Below are 21,239 nucleotides of genomic sequence, written 5' to 3' on the forward strand. Positions count from 1 at the left end.
TTACATTGGACAATGAAACCTCAATATAAAATCTGTATCATGAGCATATAAACATCTCCTTCTTTTAATGTCTTTGCAGTTGAAGAAAACAGCTAAACATCAGGGGAAAACTTCCATACTGAACTTGCAGACCTGATTGACCACTCTATGAAATAGAGTGCTGGACTAGATGAACCATTGGTCAAATCCAGCACAGCTGGATTAAGAATTTAATTGCAGATACTGTAATTTGAAGTAAAGGTCAGCTGGAGACCTGATGCAATGAGTGCTTAAGTGCTTCATTTATTCTGCTTTTACTTCAAATAAATAATTCAGAGAAAAACAAAGAAGCAACCTATCTCACAATGCCAGAAAGTACTGGGTTGATTTAGAACTGTGAGTCCTGAATATCTTGCAAGGAATTCCTCATTTACTGAAATGTTGTCTACATCACAAACAACAGTAAAAACCATACCAACATTATAATCTTCTTGACAGGAGTAACTTTTGATACTTTCAAGAACAAAAAAAAAAGATGTCTTGTTCTCATAGACTTTTATGGTGATTTATGTGCCAAGTGATATAGGTTAAGTTACTTGGAAACAACAATATTATGGAATACATTCCACATGTCCCCAATATTTGAAAGAAGATTTAATTTTCCATTTGACCAGACTCTCTTTCAACTGTTGTTCCAATTAACCGCATGGTCTCATGGATTCATTATGATTTTTCTTACTTTTTTAATGAGGCCCCCAGTTATTGCACCTCCCTCTTTGTGGAGCAAGACCTTAGAGTAGGGATTCAGAACCAGGAGTCTATGGACCCCTGGGGATCTGCAGGAGCTCTGGAAGGAGTCGATAGCCTTTCTCCTCCTGCCTTAATGGACTCAGTCAAAAGCTAGGGAACTGGTCATTTCCACTGTCCCTCCCCCCGAGCATGAGTGAATTCTTGTGTGGTTTCTACGCTTGGGAGGGGGTGTAGTCTGCATACCTACTCCTACTTTAAACTGCCTCCTTTCTCTCCCCCTTCAGTCCTCCTCAAACCTGCCTCTTAATACAGGTGGTGATGTTACTTGATGTGACATGTCACTTCCAGGGGCACGACAGGGAGGCATGGCCAGCTGGGATGCCTTGAAACCTGGAAAATTATCCATTATTTTATCATGGGTCCTCCATGATAAAAATGTAGAAAAAGGCTGTCCTAAAGTCTCAGGGCATCTTCTGACTCATGGTCATGCAGTTAATGGACATTTTGAGGAACAGAGATTAATCCTTTTCCCAACCTCATAAACTCTGTCTCAGTCCCTGAATCAGGATTTGTCCCTTTGGTGGGAAGTTCTCAATTGCTGGCAAAAGGAAAGGACAACAACCTATACAACCCAAGGATATCAACCATATAGCTCTTGCAACTGCCTACTGCAGAAGCTGCTGGCAATACAACAGAACATGGGAACAGCTAAAGTCAGTAGAATGTGGAGAAGCACATAAGTTTATGCTAGTGAAATGTTTTGCTGGGATGTCTCCCCCCCCCCCCCCCGCACCTTGCTGGCCCTTTACCTCTTTTAGTGCAGCTCCATTACTTTTGCTGAAAGCATATATGGTTTAAATTCAAGCCCAGCAGTTTCTGCTCTTTCTGGACAAGCCAACTAGGAGAGGAAAGGGAAGGTGACTGTAAGTCTCCTTTGAATAGAGAAAAGTGGCATATAGGAACCAATGCCTTCCTTCCTTCCTAGTTGTTCTGCCCTCTTCTTTGACACAGAAGTACCTGCTGCAATAACCTGAGGGCATGCACTAAGCACCTATGCCCTGAACTTTTCATACAAACTTCCCTTCCCTTCTGAATGACTTTTCTTTTATACAAAGTAAAAGCAATGATTTTGCCTTATTTCTTTGACTGCAATCTTTTGATAAAAGTTTAAGAACTCTGGTGAGGTTTTTAGCATCTCTCACTTGATTGCTCATCCAGGCAACCTCACCTCACAGTGCAGGAGGTGCTGCCAGGGGAAGCAAAGGAAGAAGCATGCTCCAAGTTAAAGAACCCTGCAATCCAGAGTGGGGACAGCAAGGTAGTTATTGTTTAATATTATTTAAAATCATCATTTTATGCCACCTTTCCAGTTCAGGCTCCCTGATCCAAGTTCTATGCCTGATCTGTCCAGGCTTAATTGGGATGGGGAGAAGAGAGTACAAAGGAATTAAGATGTTTTCAGCCAGCTCCTCATATGCCAATCAGCTGTTGTGACAACATCCTCCTTATCAAGATGGAGAACTTTGTGCTCAATGCTCCAACCTCTCACACTTAGGTAAATATAAATGCATCACTGTTTTTCTAAGCTTGAAATCTTATGCTTTATTTACACTTCCCATTAAAGCCAAACAGCATTTTAAAAGTGTATCTATGTATACAGAACTGCAACAGTAATTGCCTCTGGTATGCAGTATATTTGATTTCCATTTATTGCTTTTTCTCCTTTCCTTTGGTTTGAGGACACATCATCATGGCCTACACTGATGCTGAAATAATGAAACGACTGGAAAGTGCTTCCTTATTTGCTGACAATGGTGGATCCACTGTTATTTGGAGTGACTATGAACAACTGAAGATAAAACATATAATATATGGCCTTTATGCATCTTCTTTTTTTAAATACATCTCTTTAAGAAACCAGGTGACATGTTTCATGAGGGCAAGCCATTTAGGATGAGATTTCCATTCTTAACAAATGATCTGATGCTATTTTGATTGAATTAATTAAAAATGAACCTTTGGACCCATTATGCACAGGCCAGAATGCCCGCACTGGCAGCAGCAGGGCAGCAGGGGAAATCCCCGATTATGCATGCCCCCACTGCCAGCGTGAGCATGGCCTGGCCCAGGGCCACGGAGTGCCCACATTATGTGAACACAGGAACTTCCGCAGCTTCCGGGATACCGCGAGTGCCTGCAGGGGCTGCGTTGTGTATAATTGACCGTGCGGGCCTTTCAGCCCGCCAGGCCCCAACCTACAGTGTCCCTGTTGGGACACCGCATGCCCCTGCGGCTCTGCAGAGCTGGCAGGGGCATCCCCCTGCCCCCGCCATAGCGTGTGGAGGGAGCCTGGCCCCCCACTCCCCCCTGGCCCCTCCCCACCTCTTCTTCCCAGCTGCTGCCACCTACCTTGCCTGGCAGTGTCCTGGGCTTCCTGGCCGTGGCACAAAGCGCGTGTGCACGCGCTATGATGGGGCAGCCCTGCATGCCCTTCCCTCATGTGTACAAGGGGAATGGCGGGGCAGGATGCCCCACCACAATGGCACGGCAGCAGCACAGAGTAGCTACTGCCGTGCATAATGGGCCTTGGACTCTCAGATTAAGGACACTTGGTAAATTAAGTGCCTCTTTTGAGACTAGTATACTTGATACAAAAGTTGAGACATTGGACAATGGCATTAACAAAAATTGCTATACTTTTTCTTTTGTTATAACTTATTGTATTATGCACAGAATTAAAAAAAATATTTGAATGGTTATACTTTACTATACTTTGCATTGTATAAAGAGACTGTTTTCACTCATTACACACAATCTATGACCTAGCCTTTTTTTGTGTGTGGCCTACGGTACATTGGTACTCAGTATCCTCTTTGGTTTCTCACAGAAGTCTTCCCCCACCTTTTTTTGCTCTTTCTGCATGAGTACACCACCATGCATTCAAAGGCAAGTTGTACCATTAAACATTTCTGCAGACTGCTCAAGAACAGTGGGCTTTTGGGAGGGGGGATGGATAAGGAAGTCAGCTATAAACAGGAGAGAATTCTGAGAGGTTACTGCCCTTGCCAAAATAACTGAATCTGAACATAATTCAAATGTTGCATAACACCATCTAATAAAAGTCACTTCTTTTCCTTTATATAGCCTGGCTTTCTGAAGGAAACCGCACCAAAGTGCCAGAAACTGAAGGGCAGTCAAGGTTTTTTTGAATTGTATCTTTGGCACATACTTTTTATGTTCCACACACAAGGGGCTATTGTTTAAAAGATCTAAAACTTAAGAAATGTAATTTTGGCCAAAGAAAGCATAAAAATATAGCATCAAACTAAACACATATCCTTGATTTACCTCACAGAGTATATGATTTACCTCATATAATTCTGCCTTACTTTGAATGTAAACAATTGAGAAAAGCTAAGCAACAATGGGGAATAGAGTAATAACAATTGACTTTCTTACTTGCCTTATGCTGATCTCCCTTGATTCCGAATCTCATATTCAGAGTAATGCTGGCACAGCACAACTAATAACATTAATTTTTTAAAAAGGCATACTGCTAATGCAAGTGCTTAAAGGTAGTTTGCCTCTGGCTTTGTATACCTGCCGCAAGACTCAACTTGTAGGAAACAATGAGCCTTCACAGAAAAAGTAATTACAACATGATGATATTAAAGCGTATACTCCCTTTCACAGTTATACACATGACCTACATTGCAATGTATATGTGACATGCAGAGCACCAACTCCACAATTAAAAAACAATCAATTGTCTCCATCATACTGCTAATTACTTCAAATATTTAATTGTGAATGAATTTGGACTGTTTCAGCCAAAAAAAAAAGCAAGCTGCATTTGTGACATTCTAGAGGCACATTCATGCTAGCAATGCTAGAAGAGCATCCAGAAGAAAATTAGAAATAAATTGTAACCAATTGATTCAAGCACAAACAAAATTAAAATTCATATAAATAAATTGGTCTTAAACTGATGATTGTTATGTCCTATGATTTTCACAAATCACCACTGTCATTGTTTTGCTCAATTCTACCCATGATATCTGACCTGAACTGCCAGTTTGAAAAACCCAAAACAATCATGCAATATTTACAATATCATGCAATATTTAACAATATTGTGCAATATTTAAACATTGGCAATTATAACTAGCTTGAATCCTATTGCTTTACCTTAACCAACATACATTATTCTGAATTTCTTGTCTGCATTTGTTTGATAGCCAGTCTGTTTTCATGGTTAGAGCGTTGGACTATGATCGAGGGGAACCCGATTCAAATCTCCACTCTGCCATGGAAGTTTGCTGGGTGACCTTAGGCCAGTCATACCCTCAGCCTAACCTACCTCAAAGGGTTGATGTGAAGATAGAAGGAAGGAGAGGAGAATTATATGAGCAACCTTGGGTGTAAATAAAGTAAATAAATGTAGTTCATATTCATAAATGAAGATATATTTTCTAAATGCCAACTATTCTTCAAGCAAGATCACAATTAAAATGTCAGTTGGGAAAAGTCACAATTTTGAAATAATTTTCTTGTTGACATCTCATAATTGGAAATCCCCCACTCAACGACTAAACTGCCCCTGACACTAACCCCAATAGGAAGTTCTTCCAAGCTATGCAAAATGCTGGCATGACTGAATAAACTTTGGGCTGGGAAGGAAATGTTGGGAAACTTTGTCTCAGAAATGTATAAATACTAAACTTTGTTTATTATTAAGTGTTAAGACAGTACACCTCTGAGAGGATTAACAGTGCAATCCTAAACAGTGTTGCATACTTCTAAATCACTTGAAATCAATGGGCTTAGAAAGGTATAACTCTGTTTAGGACTCCAAACAAAAATTACAGCATCTCCCACTGGCATGAGGCATGCTTTATACCAATATACTGTGTGAAGCAGAATATTCTAAGTATAGCTCATCTTTAACCCATAAAATATAGTTATTTTCCTATGATTATTTCTGCCAAATGTTCTTTCAAGTAAGAATACTAGAAAAAGGAAATAAATTGTTATGTAATCAGGCACACTGAACGGTCTCGTAACATTCCAAGAAATAACACCATATGCCAGCAGGAAAGTGAATTTCCCCTAAATTGTGACACTTACTAGATTTTTAAAAATCTTTGAAGTTTAACAATCCTATAACTGTTACCAGGAAGGTCCTAAATCACTGTTACTATGGCATATACTAGATTTTGCTGCGCTTGTCTGTGCCATCGCACACTGCTCTTTGAAGTTCAACTACTGAGCATTTAGATTTTCAAAAAGTATTTAGACATATCACAACAAAGCAAATTTGAGCTGCAAAGTAGGAAAAAACCAAAATGGTAAACTACAATCCAATTTTACTGCACCAGAATGAGCACAAACAGCAGGAGGAGCATGCTCTCGGGTTCTCCAAAGCAAGCCTTTATTAAACTATCGGTAGGAAATGAGATATGTTTCTTTGAATTTTATTTCTAAGGTAAGACTTACAAGTACGGTAAGTATTGCTCTTGACAACAGCAACTACCGTTTCGAACTTTCAACTACAGTTCAACTTTCCACAGAGCAAGCACACAACAAAAATATGCATTTTCTGAACAGTTTCAATATCTCTTTCGCTCCCAGCAACTTGTAAAAAGCACAGTGAAAACCAAGCATGCCTCTTCTAAGGAGCTCTTAGTGCTTTCTACAAGGTCATTGGCCTCTCCTCTCAGAAGACCACCCACCCTAAAAGAGTCTATTTGTCAAGGCCTACATTAGCATAATGCAGTAAATGCCAGGTCCACAATTTATACTTGAAAAAATGTCATTGAAACATTTGACTACTGACCTTCCAGAGCCATAAAATGTGACACAGATATATGCACTTGAGCATCCAACAGCATGACTGCTTGCACTGAGCCCCAAAGCCAGAACACAAATCACTAAAGGAGTACAGCTGGTATGCCGAATATCCCATTTGCTACAGCCTGCACTTGAATGAAGTCATTGAAAGCCTCCTTAGAGGAGAAATGTGCCCTGGACTAATGCAGCAACCAATTGACGGTGGCGTGATTTCTATTATTACTCCATTATCACACTGGGATCTGTGCCTAAATGAGCATACTTCCTCCCTGATGCCATTTCCTTTTATCCTCGCTGTAGTCTAAAAGTGGATCAATGGGAGTAATATATATGATGTCACTTCATTTTGCAGCTAACGCCTCCCTCTTCTGCATATACAGATCGATCAATTCTTCCCAAAAATGGTTAAGAAATGCATGGGGAATCCGCTCTCCGAGAAATGGGTCCTCTGCTATATTTGTCTATGTTGTTATGGCAAGAAACTGTTTATGCTGACTGAAAACAGCATTTGGGTGTGGGGAGAGAAGGACTTAAAAAAAATCACTACTGTGTACTGGAGAATGCTGGCTAAAACTCAACACAAACAAGTCCCAAATCAGAACTGAAGAATTTGACCTTTGCATATTACAAAGAGAAGCATTCTAGTTTCAGAATCAAAACAGCATCGTGCTTGAAGGAGCACTTGTACAAAATGCTATCTCAGTAAAATTTTTACAAGATTTCCCAAAGTAAAACAGAATGCTGCCCGCCTCATCTGTGAAAAGGGAAGGAATGAAACGAAAAAGCCAACCCACAGCTTTGATAGTGAATGGCTCCCTTTAGACAGGACTTCCTCATTAAATACAGATAAGAAAGCAATACTACTGGTCCAGGAAACGAGGTTTATAGGTTCAGAGTATCCTTCCCAGAGTCAGACCAAAATGGAATAAAAAGCAGAGAAGGGAAACTGTCATAAACTCTCTGTATTGTCAATTTGCCTTCAGGGTTGGTTTCTTCTGGCTGCAATTAAAAACATTCTTTAAATAAATCCTTTTCCCTCACAAAGACAAAAAGAAAGGAAAAGAAATAATACTGAGCATTCAAAGCAATGCTTTTTATTTAACAGCAAACACATTTAGAACGATCTTGTCCTGGTATATCTCCAATGATATTCCTGAATATGGCTGTTTTCATGTTCTCTTTTCTTTCAAATGGATGCATTTCTCCTTCAGGGACAAACATATGCTCATTTCAAGCAACATAAGAATTTAATACAAAGTAACCACAAAAACAGCTGCTAACAAGCATATTGATACTCTATAGCTAAGAGGTTCAAACACTGGAAATACAAATCTGGAGTTGGGCTCATAGGCAGAACCATATACAGAAGTCTGAAGCAGAATGCTCAGCCTTCAGTGCATTTCGTGCAAATGAAGCCAAAAATGTTAAATTGGGTTAAGAGATACAACGTTGTGCCAGCCATCCCAAGAAGTACAAATCAGTAGTCAGTGGATTATCTTATATTTCCAACTGAGAAGAAGCATTTTCACATGAGCATAAATCACCTTTGAGCTTTTCTTATACTATTTATTTTAATACCTGTTCATCCAAAAAAGAATATGGAGGAGCGGCATCTGTATCCTGAGTGTGCATTCTGGACAGTGCAAACTCTATATTTGCATTCCAACCCAACTGAGGAAAGAGCACTTTAAGTCTCACATGGGACAGCAATTCTTGACTGACAGCCAAGTGGGGATTTTTGTGGAAAATGAATATGACCATCACTCTCTTATGATGCACACCTCCATGGTGGTTCCATGGGGCCTCTCTGTGTGGGACCAGTCTCTGAACATAAGCGGTTGTGGGGCATCAGCAGGAAGAGGCTTTGGACTCCATGCCTTTCTGTGAATTTTCTGTGGTCAGTCACTATGCAAAACATAATGCTGGATTAGATAAACCATTGTTCTGATCCATAGAGAAATAAATTGAAAAGAAGTTGAAATAAAATGGAAGGCTTTAAAAGAAAGGTGTGGAATCATTTTAAAACAACTCACATTTTAATACCAAAAACCTACTTGGAAGATGGCGTTACATAAAGTGACTAATCAGAAATATAATAAAGTTTGAGCCCAGTGGCACCTTTAATACCAACAAGGTTTTATTCAAGATATAAACTTTTGTGTGAGATGGTGTGGGGCAGAGTTGAGTGCATGCATGTTGGTCTTAAAGGTGCTACTGGCCTCAGTTCTGCTGCTTCAGACAAACACTGCTACCCTCCTGAATCTATCATCAGAAACATCTACTTCTCCAATTGGTAAAGATGTTATAAGATCCAGTTTAAAGTAGTCAGCACATATCTGTTTATCATCTGAATCCATTCCCTTTCTGCCAGAACAAGAATGTCAGCTAATATCTGGACGTCCCAATGATTCTAGCCTCACAAGCATAATTGAACTGAGACTGAAACTGACCTGGCTTAACGAGTGTATCACTACTTCCTATCAAAGATAACTAGAGTATTGCAGTTCTATAGGGGTTCCGAGAAAATTTGAATATGCCTTTTTTTTTACATTAGCAGCATTGGCTGTGTGTCTGTGTAGCTGGCTCAGTGAATCGTTATGGAGTAATGTTTTATGCTGCTATCTTTTAGTGATTGAAATTTTATTATTGATTAATTAGGGCAAGGGCTCTATTGTTAGAATGTTTTATTTTGTTTTAGGATGTATGGGGTTATTATTTATTATATGTAAACCGCCATGAGCCAGTATAGCTGGGAGTGGCAATATACAAATTCAGCAGAACTGTGGTGCCATAAAGCAGGGGTAGTCAACCTGTGGTCCTCCAGATGTGCATACGAAGGAAGGAAGGAAGGAAGGAAGGAAGGAAGGAAGGAAGGAAGGAAGGAAGGAAGGAAGGAAGGAAGGAAGGAAGGAAGGAAGGAAGGAAGGAAGGAAGGAAGGAAGGAAGGAAGATTCCACCGTGATTGCTTGGGAGATGCCAGTATAATGTAAGCTGGTTTTCTGGAAGCCAAAGAGCAGGCTATTCCTCACAAGGGACGCATTGCTTGAAAGTCAAGGTTAGTAGAATAAAGGCAGCTAGACCTATACTCAATAAATGTTAGTTAAAGTTGTCACTTGTTATACTACCTGGATGGACTTCAATATGAGTTTTCATATGCAAAGCATATTTCCAATATTTCACCTAATGGAAAGAAGATCCTCTTAAGAAGAACTTTAAAGTCTACAATATAACCTAAGTGCATTCAAATGTCATAAATGATTAAACTTTTAACATTTAATGAAGTGTTGAGAGAGCAAAATGGAAACCAGGTGGCTTCTAAGCAGGTTCAAGTCAGGCTATATGGCATTTTCCCCAGTCCTATATTCACAAAGAAACATTTCATCACAACTTTACCCTTGAGCATGATAACTCTCTTTTAGAGATGATACAGTCTATCTTAAACCTTTTATATTATGTCCATATATATTTTATGTTGACTATACCCTGTATATCACAAGCTGAGTCAGCATTTATATTCAAAGCAGATTTTTTTTTAAAGGATACGCAACAGTTGTATATAAAACTATTAAAAGGAACAGAATTTCTCAGTAGACCGTTTTAGGGGATGTGATGACATTTAACTGAATTTCTGTAATAATATTACCACTTAATAAGAGGGAACTGCTAGTGTTGCCATAGCTACTCCTAGGATCTGGCAGACATTTTTTGCTATAAACCCATGTTTTTGTGGTATAGTAATTCATCCGTAAACATTTAATCGTGGGTGAAATTTAGTAGACAAGAAGTTGGCAGAATAGTGATGTGATTTGGTTGTTTTTAAAAATGATTGCATTCCATGGGATATTTTATGAACATAAACTAAGTTCTCTCATACACACAAAAATGAAAGTTAAAACTTAAAATACAAAAGCTGTAAAATGAGTGCCAGCAGGAAACACACATATTAACAGATAAGCAATAAAACTGGCAAAGTAGATTTACTTTTTTCATATTTTGTAAATAACATTAATAAAACCTCTGAGAGCAAACTGTGTAAGACATGTTTAACTCCAATATGGTCAGTGCATTTTATGTTCATTTCAACAGCTCTTATGCAAATCAGAAGAATCTTGTACTAGGCTAAATAACTTCTTTTAGCACAAGGGTTTTTTTTCATTACATTACAAGTTTAACATAAAACAACCACTCTGCAGTTAAACTAAAATGTACAAAGCCCCATTTTAATGCTCTCGTCTGTGTCTTTAACACTTTCTCTCCCAACAAAGGAAGAAACTGGCACGTCCTGTGTATTAAACGCCATTCTGCCCAAATATCATTGGTAACACCTTGCTTACCACGTGAAGCCTTTCTTTTTACCAAAATATCGAGTTAGGACTGTCATCTCATTTTAAACATCAGGTTATGACAGAATCTATATCACAGTGCAACCAGCAACAACCAGCTCAAAAACCACTCAGTCAAGAAAACTTAATTCCCCTATTATTTTCCATTCTCTGGAATGCTTTACTATGTAAGAAATTTCCAGTGATGTGTATTCCATCCCCATTCAGTGTATTTTTGGAAATCATTTGAGATAGTTTCCAGCCTGGATTAGCTCAGAACATTTTTATATGTAAGAGGGTAAAGCATAAAAACACAAGAGACTACCTTCCAAATTTATAGTGAACAGTCAGAAAGCTGTAACAATTAACTGCAGGGCATTCCATTATCTTCTAAGAAGCTGCATTTTGATTTTATATTTTTATGTATCTTTTGGAGAACTTCATAACACTTTGCCCCTTTCTTAGCTGCTTTCTGACTCTCTCTTCACTACCACATTCATTTATATCGCAGCTGCTAGTCATCACTTAAGACACACACACACACACACACACAAACACTCTAATGTACTTCTGAGGTTACAGATGGAATCCAACTATGAGGGAAATAAGTACGAGCTTCATATATTTACTTAAAAACAAACTTTTAAAGCATAAGAAATATAATAATAGCAAAAGTAAGTGCCATATTTTAAAGGGTTTTTTTTTTTTTTGTAAAGGTATCTAAGCATGGATCACTAACAGCAAGTTTCTGCAGAAACTGAAAGTATTGTGCACAGGGAAGAAACACATAATTTTAATAGCACAAAATGCTATACTTTTTGCATTCTATGGATAGTATGGCTTGCATAGTATGGCTTGCATTAAATACACCTGAATTCTCATTTCTGAAATACCATAGCCTTAGCCTTAGCACACTTGGCAAGTTTGAAGCGGTCAGAATCTTTCTCTGAACCTCTTTCTTTCACATGCTATTTCCCACTAACTAGGAAGAATAAAAAGCAGACTTTAGTCTTCATATTCAATTATACTTTCATTGCTATAGTTAAACAGGCTTGATTCCCTAATAAATCATAATTTCAAAAAATTAGTTACAAATTCTCTTACCATTTGCCACTTGAGGATACTTGTCACATATATTAAACTACCACCTTCACAAATGTTAAAGATTAGCCATAAAAGTCTCAAGAAAAAAATCACACAAATCCCAGCCCTAAAACTTTGCCAATGTATTTGCCTATAACTGCAGTTTATAATCCTGAAATACAGGTATGATATTATGGTTGGTTGTGTTGCTCCAATATATTATTTATTTATTTGATACTTTGACTTATATACCGCCACACATGGCAATTGCCGTTTTGTGGTGGTTTACAATATAAAACCAATAAATGCACAATAAAACCCCACAAATCCCCAAATAAAAATTACAAAAAAGATAAGCAATAAACGGCGGCATAGACTTTAGTAAATCTCTTAGTCCCAGCTCTGCTATTCCAGCCTTGAGATCAATACAGTGAACCTAGATGGTGTAAACCCGGGGGTTGATCTCAACATATAACTTGGGTGAGACACACAGTTGATAACTCTGGTTATCCCCCTGACCTCAACAAAATGCCTGGTGGAAGTGCTCCATCTTGCAGGCCCTGCAGAAACTAGATAGCTATGTGAGGGCCCTCAGCTCTTCCAAGAGCTCATTCCACCAGGCGAATGTCCCAGGGCCCTGGGACAACCAACAAATTCATACCTTCAGAGTGAAGAGTCCTGCAGGGGCATAAGCAGACAAGCAGTCCCTCAGATAGGTAGGACACAGGTCACATATAGCCTTAAAGGTCAAAAACTAAAGACTTAATGTAACAAATGCATACTTAATCATGGAACTTAAAATGAGGCAAATTTCAAATTCACCTTTGCTGGTGGGATAGTTAAGGTGAAATTTAGAAATTACTTTAAGTAAAAAATGAACGCTGGGTCTTCATACTACTCTATGGTCATGTAACTTTATAAATTGTTAATCAGCATTACATGCTATAATTTCCCCTACCTGCTTTCAGATGTAATGGCTACTAGGAAGGAAACTTTGAAAGAGAATGCTCCAGAGAGCACATGGTCAAAGGTTGACTGAATCAGACAACTAACCTTGTAACAAAAATGTTTACCATGGGTTCTCTTAATCTGTTGATCACATCTGCAGTGATATTTTCCAAACCGGCAATATAGATGGCCTGGAGGAATGTGTGGTTGGCATTTGCCCAATTCTAAATGGTAGGGGCTTCCTGACACAAAGGGAAGGAGGCATATTCTCTGTTTGTGATGCTTTATCAGTCTGAACTTGGATCACCTTCCTGTGCAGCAGAGCTGAAAAAGAGTTAAATGCATAGTGAATTGTTTTCAGTTCTAACAGGTTAATATGCAGGCTCCATTCAGTTCTGGACCATGTATCACTGACATAGCTATCCCCACAACAGGAAAAACCCAACCTGAGAGGGAAGTATCTGTAGTAACTGTGATTTGAGGAGATTGGGAACTAAAACATAATTCCATCAGTAGGTTAGAATTGAGGGCCCACCATAACAATTCCTCCAGGATCCCCCTAAAGACAGAAAAATGGTGGTTCTTAGAGCATAGAGTTTAAACACTGTTATGAAACCAGCTGATATGGGAATATATGAGCTAGTTCCCAGGAGGGCAGTATAGAAATTGAATATAATTATAATAATTCTCTAATGGTCACATTTTTAGATAGGCAAAGGGAACAAGAAATATGACCAAGAAAGAAGGAGATTTGGTGGTAAGAGGGAATGGAGAGTGGCCTGCTGGGATTACAATAGGGGCACGTGTCTGTGGTGTCAATGCTGCTTTGAGCATTGTTGTGAGGAATGTGGGGGCAGTCACTCTAAGCAAGACTGCGAGAAGTCAACTGGCAGCCAACAGCCCTTTCGAGGGGGCCAGCCTTATTCCAAAAAAGGAGGAGGGTCAGGAAATAACAATGGACAGAAGAGCGTGTAAGGTGCCTCTAGAACTGAGATCATTGGCCCGCACGCCAATTTGTGTGGAGGTGCTGCTGCGGTGGTTAAGTCAATATCCTAATAAAAAAGCGGCAGATTACCTTGCGGCAGGATTTACCGAAGGTTTCAGAATCCCATTTACGGGCTTGAGGGTCGCAACGATGAGCGGCAATTTAAAATTGGCAAGCCAGCTACCTGAGATCCTGGCAACTAAGATCGGTAAGGAATGTGCTGCTGGGCGGATGGCGGGTCCTTATGACAGTCCTCCTCTTCACAATTTAAGGGTATCACCTTTAGGGGTTGTGCCAAAGAAGACCCCCGGCCAGTATCGAATGATACATCGCTTGTCGTATCCAAAAGGTTTGTCGGTCAATGATGCAATAGCACCGGAACTGTGCTTGCTCAAGTATGCATCATTGGATCATGTGGTGGCAATCATTTGAGTGTGTGGTCAGGGGTCTCTTATGGCGAAGTGTGATATTCAGTCTGCTTTTCGTTTACTGCCCGTTCACCCGGACGATTTTTGTTTGCTGGGATGTCATTTTGATGGTTTCTGGTATGTGGATAAGGCTATGCCTATGGGATGTTCAATTTCATGTGCAGCTTTTGAAACATTCAGCACCTTTTTGGAATGGGAACTGAAAGAGAGGACTGAATGTCCTTATATAACCCACTATCTTGATAATTTTTGATAGTGGGCCCAGCTGATTCTGAGTTATGTGGTGATTGTTTGGCAGTGTTCAAATCGTTGACTGATGAACTGGGTGTTCCTTTAGCTCAGGAAAAGATGGAAGGTCCAGTTTTCAGTTTAACTTATTTGGGGTTAGGGTTAGGGTTATTTGGGGATTCACCTGGATTCCATAGCAGGGGTATCACAATTGCCGCAGGATAAGATGAGCACTTTAAAGGATTTGATCGATAATATGTTGGGGAGGAGAAAATGCACCTTAAGGGAAATGCAAGTTATTATTGGGAATCTGAATTTTGCCTGCAAAGCAGTGTCCCCTGGTCGGGCTTTTTGTGCACGGCTGGCACGGTCTACAGCTGGTGTGTCTTCTCCTCATCACCATATACGATTGACAAAGTCACTCAAAGAGGACTTCAGGGTTGGAGTTTTTGGAAGGTTTTAACGTGGTTGCTATTTGGCAATCATCATTGACCCCTGAGAACTCTTTACAAGTGCACTGTGACGCTGCTGGCAGCTTGTGTTTTGGTGTGATTTACCAAAACAGTTGGTGTTCTGAACATTGGCCGGCAGGTTGGATGGAGACGGGTATTTTGAGGGACTTGACTTTTCTCGAGCTCTTTCCGGTGGTAGTGGCTGTCAACTTGTGGAAGAATTTATTTAAAGATCACAGGGTCTTATTTTGATGTGACAACCAAGCAGTGGTGTGTGTTGTTAACAGTCTAGCTGATCAGAAAGGGTTATGAAGGGATATGAATTAGTTAGGCATTTGGTTCGGACATGTTTAGCTTATAACATCACTTTTCATGCAAGACACCTCCCTGGGGTGGCAAATGATATGGCGGATGCTTTGTCTCAATTCCAGGAGGACCGGTTTCCGATTTTGGCTCCATCAGCGAACCTGAGGCCAGATCCTTTCCCAGAGGAGCTGGGGAATCTTGGCAGTGAACCATCCAGCAAGCAGTGATGGGTTCATTGGCTCCGTCCACGTTTAGGGCCTACTCCAGTGCAGTTTCGGGTTATATACAGTTTGCGACTTTGCACGGTTATGACAGCCCGTTTCCTCCATGGGAGGATATAATTTTGCATTATTTGGCACACCTACATGGAAAGGGGGTGGCGCCTAAGACAATGGCAGTTCATCTGGCCGGCATGTCCTTCTTCTGCAAGTTTCAGCACTGGTGGGACCCAGCAACATCTTTTCTGGCCAGAAGAGCACTAGTTGGGTGGAAGCGCTCTTCGCTCTTCTCCCGCAAGACGGGATTTTAGACGCCCAATTTCACTACACATGCTCCATAAATTACTGTTGGAATTACCAGAAGTTTGTGATTCAGAGTATGAAACTATCCTGTTCACAGCGGCCTTTATGGTCGTGTATTTTGGTGCATTCAGGTGTAGTGAAATTGTGTCGGCTAGTAAGACTGGATCTGGGAATAAAGCACTATGTATTCAAGACGTCGAGATTGGCAAGGCAGAATTGAAAATTCACCTCAGAAGGAGCAAAACGGATCAATTGGGGAGAGGGAATCACATAGTGCTCACTGAGTCAAGTGAGGGTTTGCCTTGCCCAGTTAAAATGTCAAGGCATACCTCTTGATTCGCCCACCGGTTGAAGGACCAGTTTTTGTCCATATGGATGGATATTTACTATCCAGATTTCAAGTGATAGCAGTGATGCGTTCAGCCCTATCAAGGTTGGGACTGCCAGCTGGTCAGTATGGGACTCACTTGTTCCGCATTGGAGCGGCTACCCAGGCAGCAGTGGGGGGCGCTGGTCTGGATGGAACAAAAGCTGACGGTCGTTGGAAATCAGGTGCATGCAGAAGTTATATAAGGCCAGACCTCCTTCTTTGATTCTTTTACTTTTCCAGAATTGGCAATGGCTGTTCCCAAGCTATGGATTGTAGGTCACAGCATTGTGTTTTGGGCAGCACGTTACACAGCTGATTCTGGTTGGGAAAAGTGCCTTGGATTGTCTGGACAAGTCCATATCCTGTGGAAAGGAAGACAAGGAATGTGTTGGTCGTGCTTGTTGGAGATGTTGGCTAAGATGCTGCACAGGGAAGGATACCCGGATGGGTTGATCATCCAACTTGGAGAGAATGACTTACCTGTACAGTCCGGTCAACATTTATCCAGGATGATGATGTATGATCTGGCGATATTGAGATCCTGGATTCCTACAGTTGCTATCATCTGGTCTTCGCTCATGGAGCGGCGAATTTGGAGAGGTGCCGTCTCGCCTGGCCGAGTAGATCTGGCCAGGAGGCGGGCTAATAAGGCGGTGTCAAAATTTGTGGAGTCACATGGGGTCATACACCATCCTGATATTGGTTACAGGCAATGGGCACTGTATAGGGATGATGGGGTCCATCTGTCAGAATGGGGGATGGATACCTGGCTGTTTGATGTACGGCATGCAATTTTGCAATGGCTGCAGTGGTGAAACGTGGCGGGAGCACAGGGAGGAAACTCCCTGAGCTCAGTGGCGGTTGGTTGGCTGGAAGCGAAGGTTATAATGGGTGCCAAGCTTGCACGCTGACATCCCTAGTAGATGGGGGCCCCCTTAAGGGGCTGAGCGGATGCGGAGCCGGTTTGGTGAGCTCGCATTTCAGGGTGGCAGGCGAAACCCAGCATAGGCAAAAACGCCCGGTGGGTTCCTGTATAGTTGCTACCTCCCACATTTTTGCAGGTCATGGCCAGGAATATGTGTGCGCATATGCCAGCATTTCCCGTTGAGGAAGACCTGCAGAATAAATTGGGGCTGCCTCGTAGGTCGGCTGACCACGAGAAGGCATGTTCGCTTCCAGGCCGGGGGGCCACTCTCAATGAATAAAAACGGCTGTGGCCATTTTCATGCCAAAGAACATGTGTGTAGCGTCCTTATTAGGTGCGACGACTAGGACCCTGCAAAGCGAAGTGGAAATGTCTTTTCTGCAACTCTTTCTGAAATTAAAAAGGGACTGTAAAAAATAGGAAACTTATTTGTGCCAAATTTGTTAGTTTTAACAAACTGTGTTAGATTCTTTAAAAAGTAGGCTGAAATAAGTATGGACTGTTAATACCTAAAAAGTACTCAGAGGGATGGTAAATGTACCATTATTTTAAAGCTTTTTGTTGAAATGAACATTAAGAGCAAAATATGTTAAGCTAATATATTGATAATTTTAATACATTCATCATTTAAAAGCTAGCCTTACTGTCACTTAACATCTAGAAACAATCTTATTGGAGACATGAACATAAGAATGCACTGAATCCACTTTTAGGGGTAGTGCTGGGAGTGTATGGGAAGCAAAAAAAAAAAAAAAAAGCCATTGAAAAGAAATTAACACAATCAAATCTTTTTATCTTCTAAAGTTTACTGACCAGAAAAGAAGAGTAAGTATGTCAAGGAATTATACAGAAAGACATGGGTCAATATTACCAGCAGTTATTTTCAAAATTGTTCCTCACAAATACTTTTTAGCAAACCCTTTACATGCTAATTGCTTCACTTCCAAATGACTGACTGGTAGAGATACTTAACTGTGTCAGGTGCATCAACCTGGATAATGTTTTCACTGTGTATGGGTGGTGGGCAGGGGGGCTGTTCTTCCGGCCTAATTCCAAAGCCAATTTTACTGTTGCAGCACCTGTAGAATTACATAATGCTGATCTGCATTGGTTTCCTTTTTCTCCTCCTCCCTTATTTTTCAGTGCTTATCACATAATTCAGTAATTATATTAATTAGAGATGTTAATTTTAGGATCTGATCATCAACAAAAATATAAAGCTTTTTATGCAATCTGGAATTCTAACAGTCAAAAAAATAAAAGAGGAATTTTTTCATGCAGCTTGTTCCTATAAAAAGGCACATGTTTTTTTTTTTAAAGGCTGGCTTTCGTATATGAAACTATAGCACTACGTTCTCTAAGTTAAAAAAAATCACTTATTGCAGCATACCACACCTTTTATTGTATATGATGATATTTTCTGACACATGGCTTGAATTTACAAAGTATATCACACAAAATCAAGAACTTCTTTGCAATATGTTATATACAAAAATGAAGGCAGAGGAAAACAAAGCCATTATAGTCTGTAGTGGTTCTTTTCTGAATAATCAGATGCCAGCAAATCTGCACTCATATGAATCCCTGACACCGGCAGGCGACATTTTATTTGAAGAAACCAAGGTCCTTTACTTGACAGAATTAGTGAAGAACACACTGAACTTCAAATCTGCCATTAACACAATCCATATGGATAAACGGATCTTCTACTTGTAATGTTCCAGTTCCACATTAAACTTGGTAGACAAAAATAATGTGGTTTAAATAAAATAATGCCTAATTATACTGTTTTACAGTTTCCTATTACGTAGTTAAGCAAGAGAGATCAATTTCTTGTTTATTTCATCCACTGGTGAATTTCTCTAGAGAGCTGAGGGGAGATGGCAATCATATTGTGTTACCAGAACATGCAGAATAAATTCACAAGGTCTTCTAAGTCAAATACACATAGAAATTGAATTTATCAGTTCCCTGTACAGAGACTTAACTTGAATTTTAGGTAGTTGTTTGTAAACCTGCTTTATTCACAGAAAGTGATTGTCAAATGTGAGCGGGGGTGGGGGGGCTTAATAACATACTTCATGTTCCAAGACCACAATTTGCATTTGAATTTTTCATATCCTCTGAAAATAGTTCACTTGGGAGAGCTCAATGCTCAAAGCAAAGAGGTTAGAGACTTTGTTGTTGTTGTTGTTGTTATGTGCAAAGTCGTGTCCGACCCATCGCGACCCCGTGGACAATGATCCTCCAGGCCTTCCTGTCCTCTACCATTCCCTGGAGTCCTTTTAAGTTTGCACCTACTGCTTCAGTGACTCCATCCATCCACCTCATTCTCTGTCGTCCCCTTCTTCTTTTGCCCTCGATCACTCCCAGCATTAGGCTCTTCTCCAGGGAGTCCTTCCTTCTCATGAGGTGGCCAAAGTATTTGAGTTTCATCTTCAGGATCTGGCCTTCTAAAGAGCAGTCAGGGCTGATCTCCTCTAGGACTGACCGGTTTGTTCGCCTTGCAGTCCAAGGGACTCGCAAGAGTCTTCTCCAGCACCAGAGTTCAAAAGCCTCAATTCTTTGACGCTCGGCCTTCCTTATGGTCCAACTTTCGCAGCCATACATTGCAACTGGGAATACCATAGCCTTGACTAAACGCACTTTTGTTGGTAGGCTGATGTCTCTGCTTTTTAGGATGCTGTCTATATTTGCCATAGCTTTCCTCCCTAGGAGCAAGCGTCTTTTAATTTCTTTGCTGCAGTCCCCATCTGCAGTGATCTTGGAGCCGAGGAAAATAAAATCTGTCACTATCTCCATTTCTTCCCCATCTATTTGCCAGGAATTGAGAGGGCCGGCTGCCATGATCTTTGTTTTCTTGATGTTGAGTTTCAAGCCAACTTTTGCACTCTCCTCCTTCACCCGCATCAACAGGCTCTTTAGTTCCTCTTCACTTTCTGCCATTAGAGTGGTATCATCTGCATATCTGAGGTTGTTGATATTTCTCCCTGCAATTTTGATCCCAATTGGTGACTCCTCTAATCCCGCCTTTCTCATGATGTGCTCCGCATACAAGTTAAATAGGCAAGGCGACAGTATACAGCCTTGCCGAACTCCTTTCTCAATTTTGAACCAATCCGTGATTCCATGTTCAGTTCTCACTGTTGCTTCTTGACCTGCATATAAATTTCTCAAGAGACAAATAAGATGCTCTGGTATTCCCATCTCTTTAAGAACTTGCCACAATTTGTTGTGCTCCACACAATCAAAGGCTTTAGCATAGTCAATGAAGCAGAAGTAGATGTTCTTCTGGAACTCCCTAGCTTTTTCCATGATCCAGCGTATGTTGGCAATTTGATCTCTAGTTCCTCTACCTCTTCGAAATCCTGCCTGTACTTCTGGAAGTTCTCGGTCCACATATTGCTGGAGCCTAGCTTGTAGGATTTTGAGCATAACTTTGCTAGCATGAGAAATGAGTGCAATGGTGCGGTAGTTTGAACATTCTTTGGCATTGCCCTTCTTTGGGATTGGAATGTAAACTGACCTTTTCCAATCCTGTGGCCATTGCTGAGTTTTCCAAATTTGCTGGCATATTGAGTGTAGCACTTTTACTGCATCGTCCTTTAAGATTTTGAATAGTTCAACTGGAATGCTGTCACCACCACTAGCTTTATTGTTGCTCAGACTTCCTAAGGCCCATTTGACTTCACATTCCAGTATGTCTGGCTCCAGGTCAGTAACTACCCCACTGTGGTCATCAGGGATGTTAAGCTCGCTCTTGTATAGTTCTTCTGTATAATTTTGCCACCTTTGCTTAATCTCTTCTGCTTCTGTGAGGTCCCTACCATTTTGGTCCCTTATCATACCCATCTTTGCATGAAACGTTCTCTTCATATCTCCAATTTTCTTGAAAAGATCTCTGGTCCTCCCCATTCTATTGTTTTCTTCTATTTGTTTGCACTGTTCATTTAAGAAGGCATTCTTATCTCTTCTAGCTTTTCTCTGGAATTCTGCATTCAATTGGGTGTATCTTTCTCTTTCTCCCTTGCCTTTCACTTCCCTTCTCTCCTTAGCTATTTGTAAAGCTTCCTCAGACAGCCATTTTGATTT

The 21,239-nt window shown here is 40.5% G+C and overlaps 1 protein-coding gene across 7 annotated transcripts in view; it reads right to left on the reverse strand.

Annotated features, from left to right (window-relative positions):
* The window catches only part of AOPEP (aminopeptidase O (putative)), a 242,045-nt gene that overhangs the window by 26,285 nt on the left and 194,521 nt on the right, over nucleotides 1–21,239 (reverse strand). The window lies entirely within an intron of this gene.

The sequence above is a fragment of the Paroedura picta genome, chromosome 7 (genome assembly GCF_049243985.1).
Source record: "Paroedura picta isolate Pp20150507F chromosome 7, Ppicta_v3.0, whole genome shotgun sequence".
Lineage (NCBI taxonomy): Eukaryota > Metazoa > Chordata > Lepidosauria > Squamata > Gekkonidae > Paroedura > Paroedura picta.